Source organism: Oryctolagus cuniculus, chromosome 14 (assembly GCF_964237555.1).
Source record: "Oryctolagus cuniculus chromosome 14, mOryCun1.1, whole genome shotgun sequence".
Classification (NCBI taxonomy): domain Eukaryota; kingdom Metazoa; phylum Chordata; class Mammalia; order Lagomorpha; family Leporidae; genus Oryctolagus; species Oryctolagus cuniculus.
The window spans coordinates 46,380,399-46,404,615 of NC_091445.1; the positions used below are offsets into that span (position 1 = coordinate 46,380,399).

The 24,217-nt window shown below is 40.6% G+C and overlaps 1 long non-coding RNA gene across 3 annotated transcripts in view; it reads left to right on the forward strand.

Annotated features, from left to right (window-relative positions):
- The window catches only part of LOC103349589 (uncharacterized), a 42,397-nt gene extending 18,740 nt beyond the window's left edge, over nt 1-23,657 (forward strand). For 2 of the 3 annotated variants that reach the window (XR_007922502.2, XR_011381980.1), the window contains exon 4: nt 338-11,078. This is a non-coding gene — a long non-coding RNA (uncharacterized lncRNA). Of the gene's footprint in view, nt 1-337; nt 11,079-20,416 lie in introns of those variants that run through there. The other variant, XR_011381979.1, reaches the window with a different exon arrangement.
- Nucleotides 23,658-24,217: the final 560 nt, after the last annotated feature.

Sequence of the window (24,217 nt, forward strand, 5' to 3'; positions counted from 1 at the left end):
AATATCCCCCTAGGCCAGGCCAGTCCTCTTCCCATACCCAGATCACGTGACAGGCACAAAGAAGAAACCTGAAGAAAATGTTTTCCAAACCTGAAATTGTCTGCTTCGTACACTTTTGTGGCCTGTGATAATGAGGTCTTGTACATTTTAAGCCCTTTGAGATAAGAGTCCTTACTTAGCAAAGTGGTGAGGTCATGAAGTTCAACCTATTGGTGTAAATGTTTTCAAGAAACTTAATTCTGCCTTTTAGAAAATCCTGAAAGCTAATAGGATCCTAAATGGGTCATTAAGTCTGTCCATCAGTGAAAGGTCTGATTGCAACTGATTTCTCCAACAGGAGTTCTACAGATTAAAAACCCCCAAAGGTTTCTCCTGTTTCTAACGATGTGCAAGGCATTTGTAAACTCCAAAAAATATATGAACACGGAATTGGAAGTCCCAGGAGGGACTCTGCTCATCTCTGCTTGAGTTGGTTGACATGGAACAACAGCAAACAGCAACGTCTTCCAAATGAAGGTCAGGGTTCACCTGACTCCTCCCAGAAGCTGGCTGGTGTCAAGACCCTGGGTGTAATTGCAGAAGGCTTTGAAATTTGACAGTGGGGACTTGGCAGGTCTCTCTCTCGTGCAGTGTTGGTACAGGACCAGAGAAGGCCACGACAACAGACAGAAGCAACACACAATAATCTTGCAAAGGAAAAGTCAACCAGGGAAGCACTATGAAGATATTTATGAAAGGCAGGATAAAAATCCATTTAGTGAATTTTCCTTCCAAGCATGATGAAAAAGAAATAATTTTGCCAAACAAAAGCAATTTAAATTCAATTCAACAAACATTGATTGGGCACATTCTCTGGAGTACATACTGTTCTGCTGTGAAAACAAAAATTGCATTGAATTTTACAGAAAGTCTAAAGGTCATGGTATAAATGTGACCAATATAGGAATAATTTTCCTTTTTTAGTTTTTTCTCCCTTTTGGGAACGTTTCTGCTTTCCTCTCACACAGAATGTAATTTTTCCTCTTTCTATATTCTTTTGAAATATACTTCATCATTTTTCACAATACTTTAACTTTTTCTTAAATGCTGTTCCAGATTATTTACATGTATAGATTCATATTATTTTTAAAAATATTATTTCCATTCTATCTATATAAAAAGATATATATATATATATATATATATACGAAGATACTTCTAAAATTCATGGAAAGTGGAATTAAAAGGTAAATTTACTTTGGTGCAAGAATTTTTGGAACCCATTCAGGTTTTTTCACACTGTTGATGTTTCTGTTAGCCTTCTGAAGATCCCTGTGTACAGATAATTTCCCCTCCTCTCTCCTCAGAGGTAGAATTCACTCCCTGCCACCTCCCACCTAGATGGACTCTTTGGCTGAATATTTGATGGAGTTCTTTGCATTTATGTAACAAGCTGAGTGAGAATGAGAATTAGGTTATAATACTCACAATGACTGTTCCACTGTGCAAAGGAGTTAATTTTGCTAGGCCTCAGTTTCCTGTTCTTTAAAATCTGTAAGCAGTAGAGTATGGAAAGGTAACCTGTTGGACTCATTGCTGGGAATGTCGGCAACTCATAGAAAAAAATGACAGTGGTGTGGCAAGGATGGCTGATGGTAGCGTGGCAGTCTGGTGAGTTCTTAGCGTAAATTGAATACTTGGTTGTTTGGGCATACAAGATATAGCGGAGGGATTGTAAAAGACATCTCGGGTTAATGATAAATCTGAGATGCCCTAAGGTAAAATGCTTGAAGTATTTTTATATAGATGTGCTAAAAATGCCTCCTTGCGAAGTCAAATATTCTTTAATGATAAACTGGTGACTTGAATTAATCCAGAAGACTTCAGCACATCCATTGGGAGATTGTTAGAAAGGATACTGGTTACTAGAGGTTGAGTTAGAGACCAAGTTACCCTTGTGAGGACAGGGTTGGTGCCCCATGTTTTAACCACATGACTTCTGAGATGGAATTGCTACAGATTTCACTGAAGGACCCTGCAGAGAGAATAGCATCACCCAAAAGACGCCAGACTGAAACCAAAACAGTTTCAGAAAATAAGAAACTGAAAACAACAGCAACAGAATCTTAAAACACAAAAGCCCAGGCTTAACAACCTTCCTGGAAGTCAAGTTTGTTGTAATCAAATTCATCTGAGAAGCTTCCAAATGGAAAGACGAGACGCTTGCTACTGAACGGCTATTGCAGTTGAATCGGGGTGAACGAGTCATGACAAGCGACACACAAGTTGACTTTGCCCTGTGATAATACCTCACAAATAAGTGTGAATGGGCAGCTCCTTAGGAAAGGTGTCAGATTATGTCTGGGTAAAACTGCTTCCCAGGAGAGTTTTAAATCAGTTTAATGGAGGACCTGGTATTTACGCATAGAGTTTGTGCTCGCTCTCCTGTTCGGTGGAGCATTTTCAATTCTAAAGACTGGCGGTTCCATGAGACTAAAAGACAGGACTTGGAGGGGTATGAACTTTCCAGGTTACTCATTATTTAACTAAGTAGGTGCTACCCAGATGGAGGAAAGTTAATTTGCTTGATCTAAAATTTTACTACTCTGAGATTAATACTGAGTGCTCCAGCCAATGATGCGTTTGGCTAAAGGATCATACGTGTTTGTACAAATGGCACCATGAATAGGCCTTTTTAGGCTTCTATGTCAAAGTGAGTCAGCTCTGAAGGAAGAGCTATTCATTTATGTTTATGCAGTGCGGTACGTTCTTCATGAAGTCTCTCCTGGGGACAACAAAACAGGTCTACCTGGCCAAACAATATGATATAGTGGAAATTGCTGTTACTTTTTTTTTTTTGCAATACCCAAACATTCCAATATAGGGTCACTGCCTTATATTAAAGCAAATGACAGCCAGAAATTCTTTTAAAACAAATTGTCATTTGTCATTTGGGGTTTAATGGTTTCATTGGAACTTTGAGTCGTTTTTGCTTTTCTAAGAGTTCCCATCAATTTCTATGGAGGCTGATGGGTTAATAGCCAAGTAAATGAAACTCCCTTCTCAGTTTATAAAACACATCCACTACCAAGCAAAGTCAGCAGGGAACTGAAGAAGGGAAGGATGAAAGAACTATAGGTAGCTTACTATTACATTTCTTAGCCAACAGTTCCTTGCAGGTAATTTATAGTCTCATGGTCATCAGGGCTGGGAAAATTTGTTTTCTAAAATTTTATTATTTATTTGAGAGGTAAAGTTACAGACAGAGAGAGGGAGAGACAGAGAGAAAAGTCTTCCCTCTGCTGGTTCACTATCCAAATGGCTCAATGGCCACAGCTGGGCCAATCCGAAGCCAGGAGCCAAGAGCTTCTTCCGGGTCTCCCATGAGTGCAGGGGCTAAAGCATTTGGGCCATCTTCTACAGCTTTCCCAGGCCGTAGCAAAGCTGGGATCAGAAGTGGAGCAGCCAGGATACAAACCAGTGCCCATATGGGGTGTCGGCGCTACAGTGTGGGCCCCAGGAATGTTTTTAAAAAAATGAAATGTGTTTGTATAAATCATATGTAATTCAAAGATGAAGGAGTGTGCCTTTTGGAACAGTTAATGCTCCTCTTGATGGTTTGGCTTGATTTTGGACGCAACACTGTGGTCTAGCAGCAACTTCCAACAGATGCAAGGCTGTGTGAAGTAGAGGGTTGGGGAGGTCTGCGGGGGTGTTCCTTGGGAAAACGCTTGGGAAAGGGGTAGACAGAGAACAGGAAACCTCAGAACTGCCGTTGTGACCTGAGAGTTTGTGACATTTTCAACAATGCTAGAGGTTCTTGCCAATGTTTTTTAATTGGAGGAAGGGTCAAATTTAAGGGAAAATATTATTTGGCAAAGTACAGTTTAATTTTATTTACATCATTATGCTAGGATAGATTAAAATTAAAATATGCATGATCACAAATATCAGTAGCCCCATTCACAATCATTTTATTGAACTAAGTTAGGACCCATTCCCTTTCTGTCACTCCTGACAGCTTTTCTTCTCTGAGAACATTTAGCAAACACGTACAGTGTCTAATGCCCTGTACTGAAAAGTCTGAAATTTATCACTGGCAGAAGTCATTTTCAAGAGCTGGCCCTTCTCTAAGGTTTTGTGTTTCAATCCAAATTTGTTTTAACTGCATTTCCAAATTGTAAAATAATATTAAAAGTATTTACCATGCAATATTATTGAATAAACATATTTTGACTGAATTCACAAAATAATCCATGTTTTTGGCATTTTATATTGGTCGACATATCCACGGCATCAGTACTACTTGGGAGGTTGCTAAATAGGAAAATTGATGGGTCCTGGTCCACTCCTACTTAATCAGAATTTTGTAGGGGCCCAGGGTCGGTGCCTTAACTAGCTCCCCAGGTGATTCTGGTGCATGCTTAAAGCTTAGAATCTCCAATCTAAGTGAAACTGGAAGATGAGACTGTGTACTTTCCATGTGTTCTAATAAGTAGTTTTCAAATTTCAATGAGAAAAAATATGGGATATAAATACCTAGATAGATAGATAGATAGATAGATAGATAGATAGCCTGGTAGGCAAAATGAAAAAGTCATTTATTTTTCATAGGTTTGAAAATATGGTCATAATGATAATTCACAGGATAAGATGAAAGGACTTAATATAAGCGAGTTATGAGGAGTTTAGAAAAAAACAACATTAGGAAAGAGATCTAATAATATTTTTGCTTTAAAAGCTTTGATTGAGTTTCCATGCAGTTTAATTTGAACAGTTTGGTTTAAATACACTATAGTCACACAAGAGGCATTGTCTTTTTTAAATATTACTGGAATCTAGAACATACTGCAGTAAACCAACCTGTTTTTTTTTTAGTTGTTTAATGCTTCATAAATCTATGAAAGAAGAATGGTGATTTTTTTGTTTGTTTTTAATATCCAGATCCATTCTGGACTTTAACTTCTATAAAGTGCAATTAAATTAATTACTAGAAAAACAGGATAGAATAGATGTATACAGTATGAGCACTGATTTTTATTACTAGAGTCAACATACAATTACTCTGCCAATTTACGTTTCTTAGTGTTAACTCCCATTTTCTGAACCTGCCTCTTCCTGGATTAACCATGAACAGTTCACTGTAGGCTGAAGCCTTCTGGCCGCACTTGGAGTGGCACTGGCTATAACACCTCTGAAGTGTAATCAGTGGTAAACCAAGTACATGAAAGACCAGGGGGATAAGTGCTAATCAAACAAGAAGCAGTGGAAGCTGTGGAGTCTGGGTTTGAGTCTTGACTGGGGATTTCCCTTTGTACCTCAATTCTTTTATCTATAAAATGGGGATAATAATACCTACCACATAGGATAATGGAAGGGGATTCTGGTGGTTGAGAATGTATTTAAGGGGATATTATAAAAAATAAATATGGAATTCATGCTTTGTAGGCATAGAAGTGAGAACACCAGGAAAAAGAGTACGGTGGAAAGTGGTAGGCTTGGTGTGTAGTGAGTCTTTCTGGTGCTAAGTGATTGTTGGGATTGGTAACCACGGGGAGAGGGATAGAAGGAGAAAAGTCAGTTGTTATGGGCTGGATGTTTGTCCCCTCCAGGCCCCCCATCAAAGTTAAATGCTGAAAGGCCATCCCTCAATTTGGAGATGGTGACTTTGAGAGGTAATTAGGATTAGCTGAGGTCATGATGAGATCGTGCCTTTATAAAAAGAGGCACCGGAGAGCTTGTGTGAGCTCTCTCTCCTTGCAGATACCTAGGGAAGATCAGGTTGTCTGCGAGTCAGGAAGAGGGCTCTCAACAGACCCTAACCACGCTGGCATCCTCATCTTAGGCTTCTAGCCTCCAGAATGGTGAGAAAACAAATGTATGTTGCTTTAACCAAGTAGTTAATGGTATTGTCTTATGATAATCCAAGCAGACTAAGAAAGGTCATCATAAAATTAGAAATTGTTGATGGCTTTCTGTTAAGGACACTGAACTTCTGTAACAGGAAATGATTGAATGGGAGTGCTACCCAAGCTCTTTCTAATGCTCATTTGGGAGGCTTGAGACTATATTTGCAACTTCAGATTATAAAGTTTATAGAGAATAACACTTTTTTTTCTGGACTTTTAGATGCACTATGAGCAAGTAAAAGGTTGTATCAAAGTTTCTGAGTCATATTGTTATCATGTTTTCTTATTTTAATCCAATAGCTTGATATCACTTATAGATCCATTGATTTATATCTAAATACTTAGAAAAATGCCAGGCATGGTTTTCAACTCTTGGGATTCAGATATACTCATGTTTTCCTTTCTCCTAATGGAGTTTCTCTTCTAGGAATATAGGAGTGGTGTGGCAGATGATAAACAGTAAACGTAATAACCAGGTGAATTAGGTAATGCCTTAGAGCTGATAATTGTTAAGAAACAGGAAATGGCTGGGAGTGGGTTGTGGGAAGCGAGGGCAGATCACAAAGTTAACAGGTGTGTGTGTGTGGGTATCAGCCTCACAGAGAAAGCATCACTTGAGGAAAGGTTTGAAGGAGATGAGGGAGTTATTCCTCATCTGAGTAAGTCCTCAGACATCTACAGGACTTTTAGGCTGAGGCAGAGATGGTAGTTGTGAATTATTAAAATTCTATTGTGTTGATTTTTTTTGCCTCCTCAATTTCTGTGCAAATTTTGCACAGCTTTACCTGGGTGACATCAGAATGGTTATTTCAGCTCTGTCTTGACCTACATGGGCGTTTTTTAACCCCTCTCTCCTGGTTGATTTGTCTTGGAACCATGCTTCACAGAGGTCTCAATAGCATGTGTATCACTTGGAAACTAGTGAGAAATTCATATGGTTAGGACCACCCCAGTCCTATAGGATCAGAAACTCTGGGCTGGGACCCATGGATCTGTTTTAACTCATCCTCCAGGTGACTGACTTTAAGCATGTAAATTAATGTTCTAGATGAGGGATCTGCAGACTGGTGCATGGGGCAAGTCGTTTGTTGCCTGATTGTTGGTGAACCAAGATTGGTTTTTATATTTTAAATGTTTTTTTTTTTTAAAGAGTGAATGCATTTCGTGTGATGTTGAAATTATCTAAAAGTTAAGTTTCAGTGTCCATAAATACAGGTTTATTTGAACATGGTCATGCCCATTCATTTCCAGAATGTCAGGGCTTATGGCAGCTTTTGCAGTGCAAAAACAGAGCAGGGTAGCTGCAACAGAGACAAAGATATTTACCATCTTCTACCTTACCTGGGCCCTAAACCCTTCATTCTTTGATTGAAGGAAGCCTCCCTCTGCACCTCCCACTCCCAACTGAGGCCAACTTCATTCGGTGTCTGTGATAATCTCCTATGTGCTGATGAACCTCACAGTCAAAGAGATTGTTAACCTTGGTTTTAGGACGATGCTGGTGTAGGGAAGCAAAGCAACCTCGATTTTCATGTGCAAATAGATTTACATGTATCTGTCCAGACCGAACTCTACTCCCGTGTAGTTTGCATTCACATTTTTGTTGCAGGATTTAAGGCATATATTTTCTTAGCATTTGATTATGGATCTGATTTTAGAGGAAAGTACTGTGGGACGGAATACAGGCCTGCTACTGTTAGTTCTGTCTATAATGCACATGATAGATTATCACAGATTGTTGAAATGAATATTTGTGGTTAGGGAACTTGACAGTTATCATTCTAGATGAGATTATGTGTTATATATTACATTATATGAGATTGTATGTCTGCCAAGTTCAGGCCCCCCCTTCCTGGAGAAGGTCTCCTAATATTGTGCAAAGACATATCCACACACTGCAAACTGAAGTAAAGAATAGGAAAGCAGTTATACTGTCAGTCAGTGGCAAAACAAGACAGCTCTGTTCTCTTCCTCTGCCTTGCAACCATCAACATTTTTGGAGGCAGTGTGCTTATTTGCTTAATGCTGGCCTCATAACCACTGAAACTGATATGTGTTAAAATTAATCTTTTAAATCACTTAATAATGTGCTGCAGAGGAAACCAATGGTACATGGATTATGAACCACTTTTGACATGAAGACCAATATTTCATTTTGGTTTTAATTTCACATTAATTTAATTATGTGAACGAGAATATCATTTTACTTTACTTTTCTCTAGGGAAATGTGAATGGATTTTCAGTTTCTTCCAAAAAGCCAGAGTTAGAATATTTGTGTCTGCTTCATCACCTTACTGTTTGATTCTACTAGGGTCAGCTGTGCTGTGACTTGGTGTAGTTGGGAGAGAATGCTGTGGTGTGTGTTTATATGCACATGTACCTCTTAAGAAAGAAAGGCTCGGCTTGAGTAGCAGACATAGCAATAAAAAGTATAGAAGGAAAGTTTTACAAAAAATTCAGATGGCAATAAGAGGAAGATGGGACAGCGTGGGCAGTTTTGGGAGGAAAGATTTCAGGACTGAGAAGGGCATCTTCTACTTACATAGATGACTGTTTATGAGAAAGGTTATGAGAAAGGTCAAAGATACAGAAAAATTGGAAGAATATGTGAATGAATGCCTATGTCTCCACCCAGCTAGAGTTAACAAATTGTTGATATTTCCCTATGTCTGTGTTATGCACTCCTCTATGGATCCAATCTATCCATCCATCCCTTGTCCATCTGTCTATGTCTCTGTCTTATCTTTATCCTTCATATTCCATACTTACAACAATCTCCTTTTCCACTTCTCTCTTCATTTAGAGCCTTTTGAAAATAAGTTGCAGATATCATCAGACTTGATTCATAGATGATTTATCCATAATCTCTTGAAAATAAGGATATTTTCCTGAATACCATGATTATGCTTAAAGCAATCCATCCTTGAATTTTATTAAATACTATGTTGTTTCTCTTTGAGACTCTATTTTCTTTTTTTAAGCTTTATTTACTTGAAAATCAGAGTTACACATAGAGGGAGAGAGGCAGAGGGAGAGGGAGAGAGGCAGAGGGAGAGGGAGAGAGGCAGAGGGAGAGAGAAAGGTCGGTCTTCCATCCTGGTTCACTCCCCAATAGCCGAAGTTGAACTGATCTGAAGCCAGGAGCCAGGAAATTCTTTTGGATCTCCCACATGGGTGCAGGGGCTCAAGGACTTGGGCCATCTTCTACTGCTTTCCCAGGCCATAGCGGAGAGCTGGATCGGAAGTGGAGCAGCCGGGACTAAAACCGGTGCCCATATGGGATGCCGGCACTGCAGGCGGCATCTTTACCTACTACACCACAGCGCCAGCCCTGAGATTCTGTTTTATTTCAAAAATTTGTCTCTTTCCTGCTCATATTCTAAAGCTTCATTTAAAAACTACTAAGCATAGTTGTTATCTATATGATGTCTAGTAAATCCAACATCTAAAATTTTATATAGCTCTTTCGGCCTTTTGCTATTTTTGTTGATTCTAATCAAAGTACCTGTTTCTTGTATGTTTCCTGAATTTTGAATGAAATCTTCCTTTTCTTTGGAACTCTATTGGTTGTAACCCTCGAGATTTGGTTTGATCTTGAACTTCCAGACAGTATGTGATCTTGCTTCTGTGCAACAATGCTGAGACTGTTTCACTCCAGTTCTCTGTTGAAGTGTTTCAAATAACACAGATGTATAAATTTAGCCTGAAGACACATGGCCAGTCTGATCACAAAATCTTAAAGTAGACTTAATTTCACTTCATTCAATCCCATATTCAAGATATACTTTTTTTTGTTTTTTGTCTTCTTTGGTACATGATATAATTCTTGTTTTTGGAATCACAACTTAAGGTAAAGGGGTTCCTATTTGATTTCCAGCTTAGATGGGACCTGGACTTTATTGCACCTCCAAAATTCAGTACAAAATCCTCAGAATTCAGACAGTTTTGGACTTCCTGGCTTTCCAGTGTTTCCAGGTTTTACTTCTGGGGAAATCAGCATAAGGGGACTATACTGCCAAAAAGAGATCATCCGTAAAAATCTCACTAGGATTGGAGGAGAAAGTATTCAAACAAGAAGTTAACTGCTTTTCCAGTAGGGAACAGGCAGCTTGAAGGGTTGAGTTTAATTTTCTGTCTTGAAATAGCTAAGCATAAGACTTGCAGGATAGTATTTTTTGTTATCAAAAACATTCAACGAATACCAGCTTCATCCAGTTATATACCAAATGTTTGATTGTCTTGCAATTATGTCCAAAAAAAGGATGCTTATCCATCCAAACAAGGGCAATGAATCTGATAAATATTCAGAAGAAATGGCTCCTGTTTTTTTGGTACAGGAAGATGTTTCTACAGACCCACAATCAAGATATTTCATAAGGGAAGTGAAAGATTGTTGCTCCCCCTCTTTGTGGAGGAACGACACTAAACCCTGCCTAGGCTTCATATCCGAGGCACCATTATGTCGCTCCCTCTCTTCGTGGAGGAAGTGACTGGAGCTGAGCCAATCCAAAGCCTGGAGCCAGGAGCTTCTTCTGGGTCTCCCATGTGGGTGCAGGGACCCAAGGACTTAGATCATCTTTCACTACATTCCCAGGCCATTAGTGTCGCTCCCCCTCTTCGTGGAGGAACGACACAGGACCCTGCGCTGTTCTTTTGTCTGCTCGGCCCTCCCCGGGTTTGCTGCTGGTTCTTCCCGGGTTGGCTACCGTCCCTTCCACCTCCGTGGAAGGGCGGTTCCCCCTAGCCACTTTCCCCACTTCCGCGGGGGAGCGGCACACTGCCGGCCGGCTCTCTCGGGGGCTGCACAGGTGTTCCTTCAGATAGATGTTCCCCTTAGATGTTCCTCGTGCATGTTGTCTCTCTCCTCCTTTATAGTCCTCTTCACCAATCCCAACTCTGCTACCCACACGCCGAGTACGCTGCTCTCCTCCAATCAGGAGCAGGTCCTACAGTTTATTGGTTGAGCTGGAGGCAGCTGCGTAGAAGCTGTTTCTCCCTTCTCAGCGCCATATTGTGGGAGAGCAGATGCATAGAATAAGTCTTAATTCCAGTAACTTAGTCTAGTCCGAGTTGCTCCCCACAAAGATGATGAAGGTAATTTTATGGCTGTGATCTTTAAGGTATACTTGATGGGAAGCCAAGTGTCTGGCATTTATGACTTCTCCCATGGAGGAAGCCCAGATCTGCAATTTGACTGTACATGGTGGTAGTCACTCAAAGCTGCACATTTACTGATGTTAGAACATAAAAATGTTGGTAAATGTAGTTATTTTAAAATTTTTATTGTAATATTGGGTAATAAAGAATAATTATTCATCTTTATTTTTCCAGTTTGATTCACTCATAAATCATTCTCCCAGAATGATTCCATACTGACAATAAGGATACATGGATGGAAAATTAGCATATTTTTTAAAATATTGATAGTTTTTTTAAAGATTTATTTTATTTATTCAAAAGATGGAGTTATACAGAGAGAGAGGTAGAGCCAGAGAAAGAGAAAGGTCTTCCATCCACTGGTTCACTCCCTAAATGGCTGCAAAGGCCAGAGCTCAGCTGATTGGAAACTAGGAGCTAGGCACTTCTTCCTGGTCTCCCACGCGGGTGCAGAGTCCCAAGGACTTGGGCCATCTTCTACTGCTTTCCCAGACCACAGCAGAGAGCTGGATCAGAAGTGGAGCAGCTGGGACTCTAACCAGTGCCCCTATGGGATGCTGGTGCTACAGATCAAGGCATTAACCCATTGTGCCACAGCATGTTCTTCAGAGATAAAGGAGTTATTATGTCCATTTTGGTCATTTAGATACAATTTCCATACATGTGCTGAATATATAGAAGTCAAGCTGCTGGAAAAAAAATACCCTCTTTCTTTTAGAGTGACTGAACAAGTTCATAAACCCCAACACATTCATTTTGAATCACTGGATACAACAAAGCAGGACAAATAGGCAAATATAGCAAGGTCTTGGAATCACGAAGATAGAGTGGTTCCTGGGCTTGAGTATGCTCCGAAGTGCTGTGGGCCACAGCTCCAGCTTACCTAATTCTAGTGGATCAGTAGCATATCTTTCTGCATTTCTGATGAATTTTCCCTCTTGCTTGGTGTTGGAGGGCTTTTGGCACAGATTTACAAATTCCTGTATCAACCTCGACCATCTATAATTGTGTCACTTTGGGCTTTGTTCTTCATGTTGCTTTCATTGCTGCCATCCTGGATTGAGGCCCTTGACTCCATCCTGCGCTGGCTGGTGTAGTCTGTTAGAATTATTTTCTCTCCCAACACCTGTCCACATTGTATGTGGCATTCCTTTAATTTCCCCAGAAACCATTCAGCTAATATGTCCTGCTCTCAAAGCTATCAAATGGTCCCCATGAGGGCTACACAGAAAGTCCCCAAACTCCATAATTTTGTTCTAAGGCTCTACGGGAACAATCCCCAAGTCACCCATCCAACTTTTTCTGATTCTTCCAACTCACTAATAGGAACCCATCTGTCTTGATTATATTCATTTATTATTTGTGATTCCCCACAAGGATCACATTGTAAATATCAAAGCTGATTGAAATTATTTTTGTAACATACAACTCCAGGAGAAAAGGTTAAAGACTAACAGTATCAGATGTAGCAAACTTATTTATAGTTTTAATAGCTATTATAACTCTACATAAATTTGTCACAATATTTTTTTTTATTTTTTATTTTTTGACAGGCAGAGAGGACAGTGAGAGAGAGAGACAGAGAGAAAGGTCTTCCTTTGCCGTTGGTTCACCCTCCAATGGTTGCCGCGGCCGGTGCGCTGCGGCTGGCGCACCGCGCTGATCCAATGGCAGGAGCCAGGTACTTCTCCTGGTCTCCCATGGGGTGCAGGGCCCAAACACTTGGGCCATCCTCCCCTGCACTCCCTGGCCACAGCAGAGAGCTGGCCTGGAAGAGGGGCAACTGGGACAGAATCCGGCGCCCCGACCGGGACTAGAACCTGGTGTGCCGGCGCCGCAAGGCGGAGGATTAGCCTAGTGAGCTGCGGCGCCGGCCTGTCACAATACTTCTTATAAATAACTTTGATCACAATAGGTAGTTGGACAGAATGATGTGACCAACTTCATCCCACCTGGAAGCAGGACGCATTGTGTAGGTAGCTTCGTCTTCGCAGGAACCCTTCCTCCAGTTTTTGTCCTCTTCTTTTGAACTTCCCTCTCTGACATTTATTGCTAACAGCATTTGCAATCCCATGCTTCTGAATATTTGCCATCCTCAGAACAGCTGGGCTTATTTTGATTGATGTCCGTTGCTCATCATGCAAACACAGCATCACTTTGAACATGGGTTTCAATTTGATGAATGTTCTGAGGGTTTATTAAGCATGGGTGGTCTTGCCCATAACATAATCCCCAGCCAATTTTGGCAACTTCTGATGGCGCTTGGTTATTACTCTGAAGTTCACTTTATTCACTAATTTTAACCTCTGTATTCTTTATTCTTAAGAACATTGTGGTCACATCAACATTCTTGTATTCAAATATTACCATTTATATGTTTGAAATCTTCTAATTTTACCTCTGGGGTCTAATTTATGCTATACATATATTATAGTAAAATATTAATATTTATAAAGAAATGCACATATTGAGAGAACATTCATGTATTTAATGAGAAGTGTGTGGTAACATAAAAAACTTTGGAGGCCTTTTTAGTCATTGGAGAGACATTTGTCCGAATTGCACAGTATGTGATTATCTTTTAAAAACAGCCTCTTTGAGGTATAATTTATATTCTTTAATATTGAGTCATTTTAAGGATATAATTAAGTGATTTTTGGTAAACTTGTAGAGTTTAGTGACTGATCTTTAATCATCTTCAGTATTCTCTAAAGATCTTACGTGTCCCTTGGAAGTCAGTCTCTGCTCCCACTCCTACTGCAGGCAGCTAGCAGTCTGTTCTCTATCTCTATATTTGTGACACTCCATGACTTTGCATATACAGGGAATTGTGCGACACATGGTCTTTGGGTACTGACCTCTTTTGCTTCACATGCTTTTTGAGGTCCCAGCATGTTGTGGTGTGTAGTAGCACTCATACATTCATGTTTCTGAGCAGTATTCCACCATATGGATAAACCACATTTGTTTTATCCAGTCACTCATTGATGATCACTTGGATGGTTTACAGGTGACTATTATAAATAATGTTGCTGCGCATGTGCAGGGAATGTGTGCTTTTATTTTTATCACAAGAAGTTCTGAGAGAGGAATTGCTGGGTTTTAGGGTAACTATTATCTGGTGGCTGTGCCATTTTATACCCCAACAACGTGTGAGGTTTTAGTTTCTTTGTGTCCTTCTTGCTAACATGTGTTGTTGTCTTTATTTTTTTTTTTTGTCATAGCCAGTCCAAGAGAGTGTGAAGTGGTTCTTCATTGTGGCTTCCATTCACCTTTCCCTAATTAGTAATGGTTCTGTATCTCTTTTCAATGTACCTGTTCATTGGTCAAGTATCTAATCAAGTCTTTGCTGATTGTTTTTGTGTATCTTCTCCAAAAGAGGTGACCTTTTACTTCTTGGAATCCCACATGGCTGCCTGGCACATAGATGTGTTATTCCCATTATCATTGTCCCTCTGGCCAAAAGGATGGTGATTTTTATAGAATAACTTGAGAAAAAGTACGATGTTTTATCTGAACAGTTTCCAGACTCAAATGCTGACAGCAGCCATTCCAGCTGTTACGTGATTGGGTTGTTCCCATTATCGTGGTCCATATGACTAAAAGGATGATGATTTTATAGAGTAATTGGAGCAAAAGTTTCATATTTTATCTCACAAGTTCTCAAACCCTAAATTCTCACAGAAGCCATCGCAGTATTGTAACTTATGTGGACTTTAGGAAAACATAGTGGTGAGGGGCATATCCGACTTTATTTTTTTAAATAAACTCATAGGTATTTTAATCAGTATACTGATCAAGAACATTCCTATACCATTATATTTGACCTGCAGGGATGTCCAGTTGATGCCACTGGTTAGATGTACACCCAAGAAAATGGGATGCTACACATGTGTTTCCACTATTGCTCTGGGGCTATGAGGATCTTCTGGGAGAGGTTTTATATCTTCCAAAAAGTCTCTCTTCTCAGGCTTTTCCCAGTTTACAATGCTATAGCCAGAGCTGAATTTCTGAATGCAACCCTGATGGTATCTACAGCACTTAAAACCCTTCACTGACTGCTCCTTGCTCTTTGAGTATTCTCATTGCTCTAACATAGCTCATGGGGGGAACTGACTTGAGCCTCTTTCAGTTGAGCCCAACTTGCATTCTCATCGTTACCTCTGGCTCTTGCAATGTGGCTTCATGGAAGACCTTCCTCCCTTGGCAACTGACATGTTTAGTTGGTAACTCCTACTTGTCCTTCAACGTTAACATTAGATGCGACCCCTCTTAAACCCTCATAGGATCCTACAGTACTCTTGTTACAGCACATTTCACGTTGTTCAGTTTTCTTTTTTTCCCTTTTCAGTATCTGTACTGTTTGAGGGCAAGGGCTATGAGATTTTATCCATTGGTGTATCCTCATTGTCCAGACCTTCCAGCTGCATTGGAGAAGACCTACAGGGTCCCTGGAGCATCATCTTGGGAGCATGAGGTTATGGTGAAGAGTCATGAAGAGTCACTAAGCCTGACTACAAAGGAGACAGTCAACTCCCTATTGACTGGGACATCAGGTGGATATGTGGGAGACGTTCTCTAGAATGGATTTTACTGGAAATGCTCAGGATGATCTGGCACCTGGAGATGGGAGACCAAGATACATGCTGAAACTGCAGGCTGGCATTGAGGGGTGCTCAAGATGCTGTCTGACAGGCCCTTCCCTTCTGTTTCTTGCTGCCACCCATTTTCTTCCTGCAGCACAGTCCCCAGGGAGAGTTAAATGCTTACCTAACACACTAGTTTTTGAGATATGCAAAGTGATAGCTACCAAGTTAGCTCAGGAGACTGACTGCTAGCCTAAAAGGAAAGTCAGGGCTGGGAGTGGTGGAGTGCTCCAGGGGCCAACAACATGACTTCATTTTCTTATTGTAAAAGGCTTAGGTCATCTGCAAGCCTGCAGGGCTATATAAATTGGCCTCGCTTTCATTTGGAAGTGAATGCTTAGGGCTATGCCCAGGGCTGAAATTTTAATGTGACTTTTTCAAACTGGACTCCAGCTGACATCACACGTATCCAACCAGTCTTGAGGGCTTGATCTTGCGCTTCCCACACCAGGTTTTGAGTGCTCAGGAAAACAAAAACGGATGAGTGAAATGCTCTCCAGGCCTTTCTTCCTTCTCCTCCGGGCAGGATCAGAGTACTTCTATACAGCTAGCCAGATAAATTCTCCAGATTTTAGGGTGAGCCACTTCTCAAATCACCTCCTATGCAGCTGTTGGCAAGGCCACAAAGAAAAGGATGAATTGAGGATGTTCTTGCTTTTGGTGTTAGGATGTCCTCAATCTTTGTAACTCTTGAGATTCAAAACAGTAGTCTTATTTCTCAGTATTACAGATTGGCATGGAATTAAATTAATAATGTTTTAATGCCATTTCTTTGGTATAGTTAGGGAAGAAGAAGCTACTTATTAAGTGATCTTTTCCCTTTAAACACTAAAATGTGTATTTGATCATCTTTTTAAGCTACAGAGCATACTTCTCTGCCTTATTAAGATTTTATAAAAATTTCAGTCTAATGTTATGTTGGTAAGGTAGGCTTATCATTACGAAGCCCAGCTATTGCACTTTCATTTAATGCACATAATGCACAATGATATGTCCAGAAACTACTGTGAATAGTCTACTAGGTCCTTCACAAAAGCCCCCAGGCTGCTGCCTTATTTTCTTCCTACATTCTGATGTCTATTTTTAAAGAGTTTTTTTTTGTTCATTCTTGCTGTCAGGTTGCCATCTCATTTCTTTTTTGCAGATGATCTGTCTCAATTATAAATCTACTCCTCCTACTCCTTTTCTAACCTGTGGCTTCAGATATTACAGTGGACTAGACAAGCAGACTACTAAGCTTACAGGAATTCACGTAAGAGTGAAAGGCATGGTGTTATATTCTCCTGGGGAGTCAAATGGAGGAAATTTCATGAATAGAATGTGTTGTATCTTATTTAGCTAGTTTTGAAAATTCTGGACTTTTTTTGGTTACAGGTAATTGAAGGTGTAAGATATGTAAACCTACAGAAGTGATGTGGTCTTTCATCATTTTTGAAGCTCAGAGTAAGGAATACAGTTCCAAGATGAATCCTACTTTCTATTTTTCTCAGGCAGGGAGGATGGACAGGGGAGAGGAGGGTGGAAGGCAGGGAGGGAGGGAGGGAGAGAGGGAGAGAGAGAGAGAACGAGAGGTTGTCACAGAGATTCATCCTAGCCTAAGTGCTCAGCTTCATGTTTTAGGAATTTAACATTTTTGTTCATCTGGAGTTCGTCATATTTTGGAAAATTAAATAATACTGTCTACATTCATTTTGGCTTGCTGCTATAACACATTACTCTAAACATAACAGCTTAGAAAACATACATTTATTATCTTATATTTTTGGAGGTTGGAAGTTGAAAACCAGTCTTCCTTGGCTTGGGTCAAAATGTCTGTCAGGCTGGCTTCTCCCTGAGTCTCTCTGGGAGGATCTGTTTTCTGGTCTTTTCCAGCTTTTCAAGGCCACCTGGCTTCCTTGGCTCATGGCCCCATCGTTCATATTCCAAGCCAGCCTTATAGCATCTTCAAATCCTCTCTGAGAGTCTGAACTTGGCTCCAATCCTTACATCTGTATCCCTGACTTCGACCTCCTGGGCCCTCCTGTGAGGGCCATTTTGATTGTACTGCATTTACAAGGATAATCCAGGATAACTCTCTCTTCCCCAAATCCCTAACCTAATCACATTTCTCCTGAACTGTAATGTAATATATGTATTGGTTCTGAGATTAGGATGTGGACCCCTTTGAGGGTTGGTGGCTGGGTTATTCAGCTCATCACTCCAACCGAACTTACAGTATGCTGATTTAAAAACCAGAAAGATAATTTTAATACTAAATTTTAAGCTCTCTGGTGCAATAATGGGAATTGCCTTTTTTTTCTTAGGATATTCTCTGACAGAGAAATTGGTTAAATGAGGAGATCAAGCAATAACAGCTTGCTTGGTGGATATGAAATTATATCATTGGACAATAGATATGGCCAAGGAACTATAGTAGCTTGACAAATAGCCTTTGTGCTCTACAAACATTTCTATCCAGATAGGCAGTCCTGGTTCTTGGAGGACTTTTCTGAGTTGTGCTGGAGTTTCAGACCATGATGGATTCAGACCTTGTTTTCTTCTGTCACTAAATCCTTTAGAAACTGATCTGCTACAATCATGTTTCCTTATGTGCAAACATTGTGGCACCTCTGTGTTAAAGTTAGTCCATAACTTCAAGGCAGATGAAGTTCCTTAGTCAGAATCTGTATTCTAGGATGCAAAGTTGGCATTGAGATTATTGTAGCAAGCATCTGACTCTTCACTTACTGATTTAAGTCCTTTGAAACATACACTCAAAGATGTATTAATTAGCAACTGGGAGGTAGGCCAAAATTTTTCAATGGTGAAGTGAATGATTTTCAAGCTCAGACTGGTTAGAAACATTGGATGAGTCCTAGTGTCTTCAGTGTAGAATCCAGGAAGCCTGGGGGGCTGATATTGTCAGTGCACTGATCAAGGTCTTGAGCCATGTTATCCTGTACCACTCTGTTTTGTGGAGGATGCTGACACCTTCCCAGACCTGGATGGGCCTGTCTAAAAACCTATCTTATAATCTGACTGAGAGTAAAATTTTGTACAAGGTATTAGTCAGTATGCCACAGAGGAGAGCTTCCTGAGCTATGAGATCAGGTCTTGTGACTATTTGGCACCTGCTTGCTAGTAACTATTTCCACATTTGTGAGAAAATGAAGTAAGACTTGCTTGTGTTGTAATCTACCACCTGGTGTTCAGCAAGGGGCATGCAGTTCTGTGTCCAGAGGGATAATTTCTTAGGTCCTTAGTTCTCTACCTTTGTGAACATCAGCATTACCCAGAGATCTGGTTAAGATGCAAATAGCTTTGTGCAGGCCCTGAGCTCTGTGTCTGTAGGTCTTGGTGACGAGGAGGGAGCTGGAGAATTTACCTAGACATAAGGTTCCAGGTGATACTGACACTGCTGACTGAGGACTGCTCTTTGAGAACCCCTGGGCTGGGACTTGCTGTGGCTTAAAGCAACATTTTTTTCTTTCTTGCTCACTCTACCCGTCTGCAGTGGATCAGCTAAGGGCTGTGCTCTGCACTGTGGCTGATGTCACTTTACGATGGCCATCTGGAGCAAAACGCTTATAGTGCACATGGGCAAGAGCGCTGGCAGGTGTGATGGTGGTGTCCATTAAAGGACTTTCTTTCTTTTCTTTCTTTTCTTTCTTTCTTTCTTTCTTTCTTTCTTTCTTTCTTTCTTTCTTTCTTTCTTTCTTTCTTTCTTTCTTTTTTTTTTTTTTTCAGGCAGAGTTAGACAGATAGTGAAAGAGAGACAGAGAGAAAGGTCTTTCTTCCGTAGGTTCACTCCCCTAATGGCTGCCACAGCTGGCACTGTGCCGGTCTGAAGCCAGGAGCCACATGCTTCCTCCCAGTCTCCCATGCAGGTGCAGGGACCCAAGCACTTGGGTCATCCTCCACTGCCCTCCCCGGCCACAGCAGAGAGCTGAATTGGAAGAGGAGCAACCGGGATTAGTACCCGACGCCCCAACCAGGACTAGAACCTGGGGTGCCGTTGCTGCAGGTGGAGGATTAGCCATGTGAGCCATGGCGCTGGCCCCATTAAAAGCCTTCTTACAACTCACTACCTAGGACTGGTCAAATGCTCATGCCAGGAAGTACATGTTTCTGAGAGGGAAGTAATTTGAATGTTTGTAAATAGTACTAATGGTTACCAAAGTGTTACCCAATGTTAGCGCAAAGAACCTGGTAACAGCTGAGCAGCCACATTGCTGTAAGTCACCTTACAATACTCAGAACACCCTATGGCTGATATTGTCTTCCCAAACAGAATTGTAAAGTAAATTAATTTCAATGGTGCCATACTTTCAAAGCATCTCTAACTTGGTTCCTTTAATATGTAGGGTTATTTCTTTTCTCCCTCTTCCCATAACCCACTCCCCTATGATTCTTGGATTCTATTGCAGACATGATATTTTCTGACCATCTCCTTACATTTTGGTGATAGACTTGACTTTGGAGGCTTGCTGCCCTATTGTGCTGGTTATAACCATGATGAGAACAAAGTCTGAGAATTCTGGTGATCAGTGATTCTTCCTTTCTGCTCTCTCCCTGCCTCCTTCCCTCCCTCTCTTTCTTTCTTGCAAATGCAGCTTTGCCATCAGCTTAACCATTTATGAAACTAGGACAGCATAATGTATAATTTAAGCATAAGATTACATACTTTTGCTTCAAAATTATATCTCAAGATCCTTTCTAGGTGCTCACACTCCATCCTCTTGCAGGTTCTTCATCACCTTCTGGCCAACCAGAGAATCACATCCCCTCCCAAGGACAGACTATAAGGGGAAACACCAGGGTTAGGACTGCTTGTTTTGCATTCTTTGGTTCAATCACTTCAGCTCATCAGGGAAATAAAACTGCCAGTACAGCGTCTTTGAGAACAGAGGACGATGGTGTGCTATATGAATCAAAGGATTCCCCAAGGCTAAAGGCACTGTGCAAGCTTTAATTAACTGGGACAGTCAGGGGCAGGTGCTGTGGAGGGAAACACTATTGCTATTAATGTTAATTTTTCATGTGAATATGGGGAAATTCCTGAATGCATTATTTCATAATTAAGTTTCTTCTAAGTTATGAATGTCCCAAATAGCCCTTAAAGGGGGACTGGTGAAATCAGTGCATTTAATGCAGTTTAGGCTAAGAGGCTCTTAATGCAGCTACATATTTTGCCTTACTGTGTCATGTGGTTTTCCTGCAGTCTAAAATATCTCTCTTTAAGAAGGAAATGGTTAATGATTACCACTACGTGGTGGGTTTTCTTTTTATTGTTGTAATAGTTTAAGTTCCTTGTCTTAATTTTAGGCCACAGGTCAAAGCAAGGTGACCAAGTATTGTGGTGGCCTTGCAGCTTCTGATAGTTAAATTAACTTCATGAAATACATAGGAATTTGTTGACCAAATACATGTTTGCCTTTTTTTTTTAAAGTTAGGGTTATTCTGGCAATTAGTTTGAGAAAAATATTTATTTCCCTTATACAAAATACTACATTTGTCTTAATATTTGATTATCTTAAAGATTGTGGTTTTCTGCCTACCTTTGTTACAATGTCATTTTTTCCCTTACCACAAGCTCAAATGGGAACAGATAGGACTGAGCTATTTGTGTTTGCCCCCAGGTTTAGAAACAAGGCAGATAAGACCATTTGCAGTTGAACCAGACTTTCAAGTAGGGCAGAACTTCCAGGATTCACCAGAAGCCTGAACTCAACCTGGGGGTGGGAGGCTGTGTGGTGCAGAGAAGCAAATTTTGATTTGAAAGTGGGCAAATTTCACAAAGCACAGCTTGTCTGGGATACTTGTGTAGGGGATGAAAACTCGTCAGAACAAATACTCCGTCCCCACCAGAGAGGTACTCGCCCTCTGCCTTGACATCTACATAGCTGTTAGGAACATGGCTCTGGAGCCAATCAGGCAGCTGACTTCAAATGCTCTGTCACTTGCTAGCTGCAGGACCACGGTCCATACACTCAACTGCTCTGTGCCTGACGCCCCTCAGCTGTAAAATGATAAGATTTTCTTATCTCCCAATATGTCAAGAAGAGTAAGTCATATAATATATAAATAGTAGCTTGAGCACTAAGTATCTGGTAGACAAGTAAACTCTTGGTAAATATTAACTGTTGCTTTGTGTGTCTTTTTCCTGGTTCTTTTCCCATAAAGGAACAATAATCATGCTAGAAGTGCACACTGTTCTCCCAGTGTAGGACATTGTAGAGCTCACAAAGAAATATGAGAACGTTTTCTGTATCTAAAAGGATTCAAAACAACTGGTAAGATGAATTGTCAGTGAGTGATGATTTAGAAACTATAAGAAAGACTTTCTCACTGATTTCCAAATAACTATTTCATGGTGTATATATCTAAGAAATTCAGGACGCAGAGAAGTGACTCTGGGATGAAGTGGTCTGCAAGGCTTCACAGAGGAAGAATTGATATGGGCCTAGGATCCAAGTTCTTGCACCTATCTCTCCCCCAGTTAGAAGAAGTCAAAGTTGAGGCATATATAGCGTGCACAAATAACAGGTTTTATTTAAAAGTGAGAATGAACACACATCCATGGGTGAGCGTAGGCCACCCCTCATGTGTAGGCCAGAGCTTTGCTTCTGAGGGGAGAGAGAAAGAGTAAGAGGAAGTCTGAGTACTACTCTAGCAAGTAGTATGCTTGCTCTATGTATGCTCAGTATCTTTGAGGTAGATTGGTGCCTTAATTGAGGGAACAAATGGAGTGGGGTCTTAGGATGCATGAAGCCATCTGGGATTTTAATGGCACCTCCACACGGAATTTAACTTCCATGTGTTCATCATGTTGTCTTCTCCTTCCTGGTCCCAGATGAGACCTAAGTGCACCTTGGGAATGTGGGTGTATCAACCTGACAGGTGAAGGGATTAAGTTACCTTTCAGGACTAGCAAAAATTCCAGCTCACCTGGACCCTGCTCCTCGCCTAGTTACCCCACATCAGAATGACTGGGATAAGTACAAAAAGTGTAGTTAGGGTGAAAATAGTTGGGTGAAGGGAGTATTATTAGAGCATTTGGTAGGAGGAGTGATTAAAAGACATGGGGGCAAGAAAGTGCAAGATGCACTTTGATGAATAGTAAATTATCTCATTTGTTGGTGGTGAAGTGTCTTATTGGTAATTATTTGGGGAAGAAAACAAATTAATGTCATTTTTAGAGGAGGAACTTGTTGGCATATGTATTTTTACTTTGAATTAATACATTATAATTCTACATATTTATGGGGTAGATATATTTTATTATAATACATGTATATAATGCATGCTTATCAGATCAGGGTAGTTGGCATATCCATCATTTCAGACCTTTATCATTTTTTTGTGGTGGGAACATTCAACATTCCCTGTGCTAGCTATCTTGGAATGTATGGTTAATTATTGTCAGCTATGGTTATTCCACACTCTAGAACATTTGGTGTTATTCTCTTATCCAGCTGTAGTCTTGTAACTGTTAAGCATCCTCTCTTCATCCTCCCTTGCTATCCCCTGTCCTCACTCTACTCTCTCCTTCCATGAGATCATATGAGAGTGAACATGCCATGCAATATTTGTGTCTCAGTGCCTGACTTACTTTACTTCACCCAATGCCCTCCAGCTCTATCCATATTGCTGTAAAGGACAGAATCTTGTTCTATTTTGTGGTTGAATAATATTCTATTGCATGCATATGCCACATTTTCTTTATCCATTCATCCATCAAGGAGTATCTGGGTAGATTCTATATTTTGGCTACTGTGAATAGCACTGTAATAAACACACAAGTGCAGACATCTCTTCAACCTACTCCTACTGATTTTGTTTCATTTGGCTATAATAGTATACTCAGCAGTGGGATTGCTAGATTATATGGTAGTTCTATTTCTAGTTTTTGGAGACACCTCCATATTTACTGTACTGGTTATATTACTTTACATTCCCACCAACATGATTTAACCCCTCCCTCTCCCTCCCTCTCCCTCCCTCTCCCTCCCTCTCCCTCCCTCTCCCTCCCTCTCCCTCCCTCCCTCTGCTGTGTAGTACTCCATGGTGTATATATCCCATAATTTCTTTATCTAGTCTACAGTTCACAGGCATTTGGGTTGATTCTATTTTTTACCTATCGTGAATTGAGCTGTAATAAACATGGGGGTACATATAATATTCCCATTGTTAAAGTAGAGTTACAGAGAGGCAGAGGCAGAGAGAGAGAAAGAGAGAGAGAGAGAGGTCTTCCATCTGCTGATTCACTCCCCAGATGGCTGAAATGGATGGAGCTGAGCCAATCCAAAGCCAGGAGTCTGGAGCTTCTTCTGCATCTCTACTTGGGCCTTTCCCAGGCCATAGCAGAGAGCTGGATTGGAAGTGGAGCAGCTGGTACTTGAACCAACACCCATATGGGATTCTTGCACTGTAGGCGTCAGATTACCTGCTACATCACAGCACCAGCCCCCTTCTCATATCTTTCATTGACTTTATCAAAGTATGGAATTATTTCATGTAGATCGATTTGTTTTAGTAAAGTATTG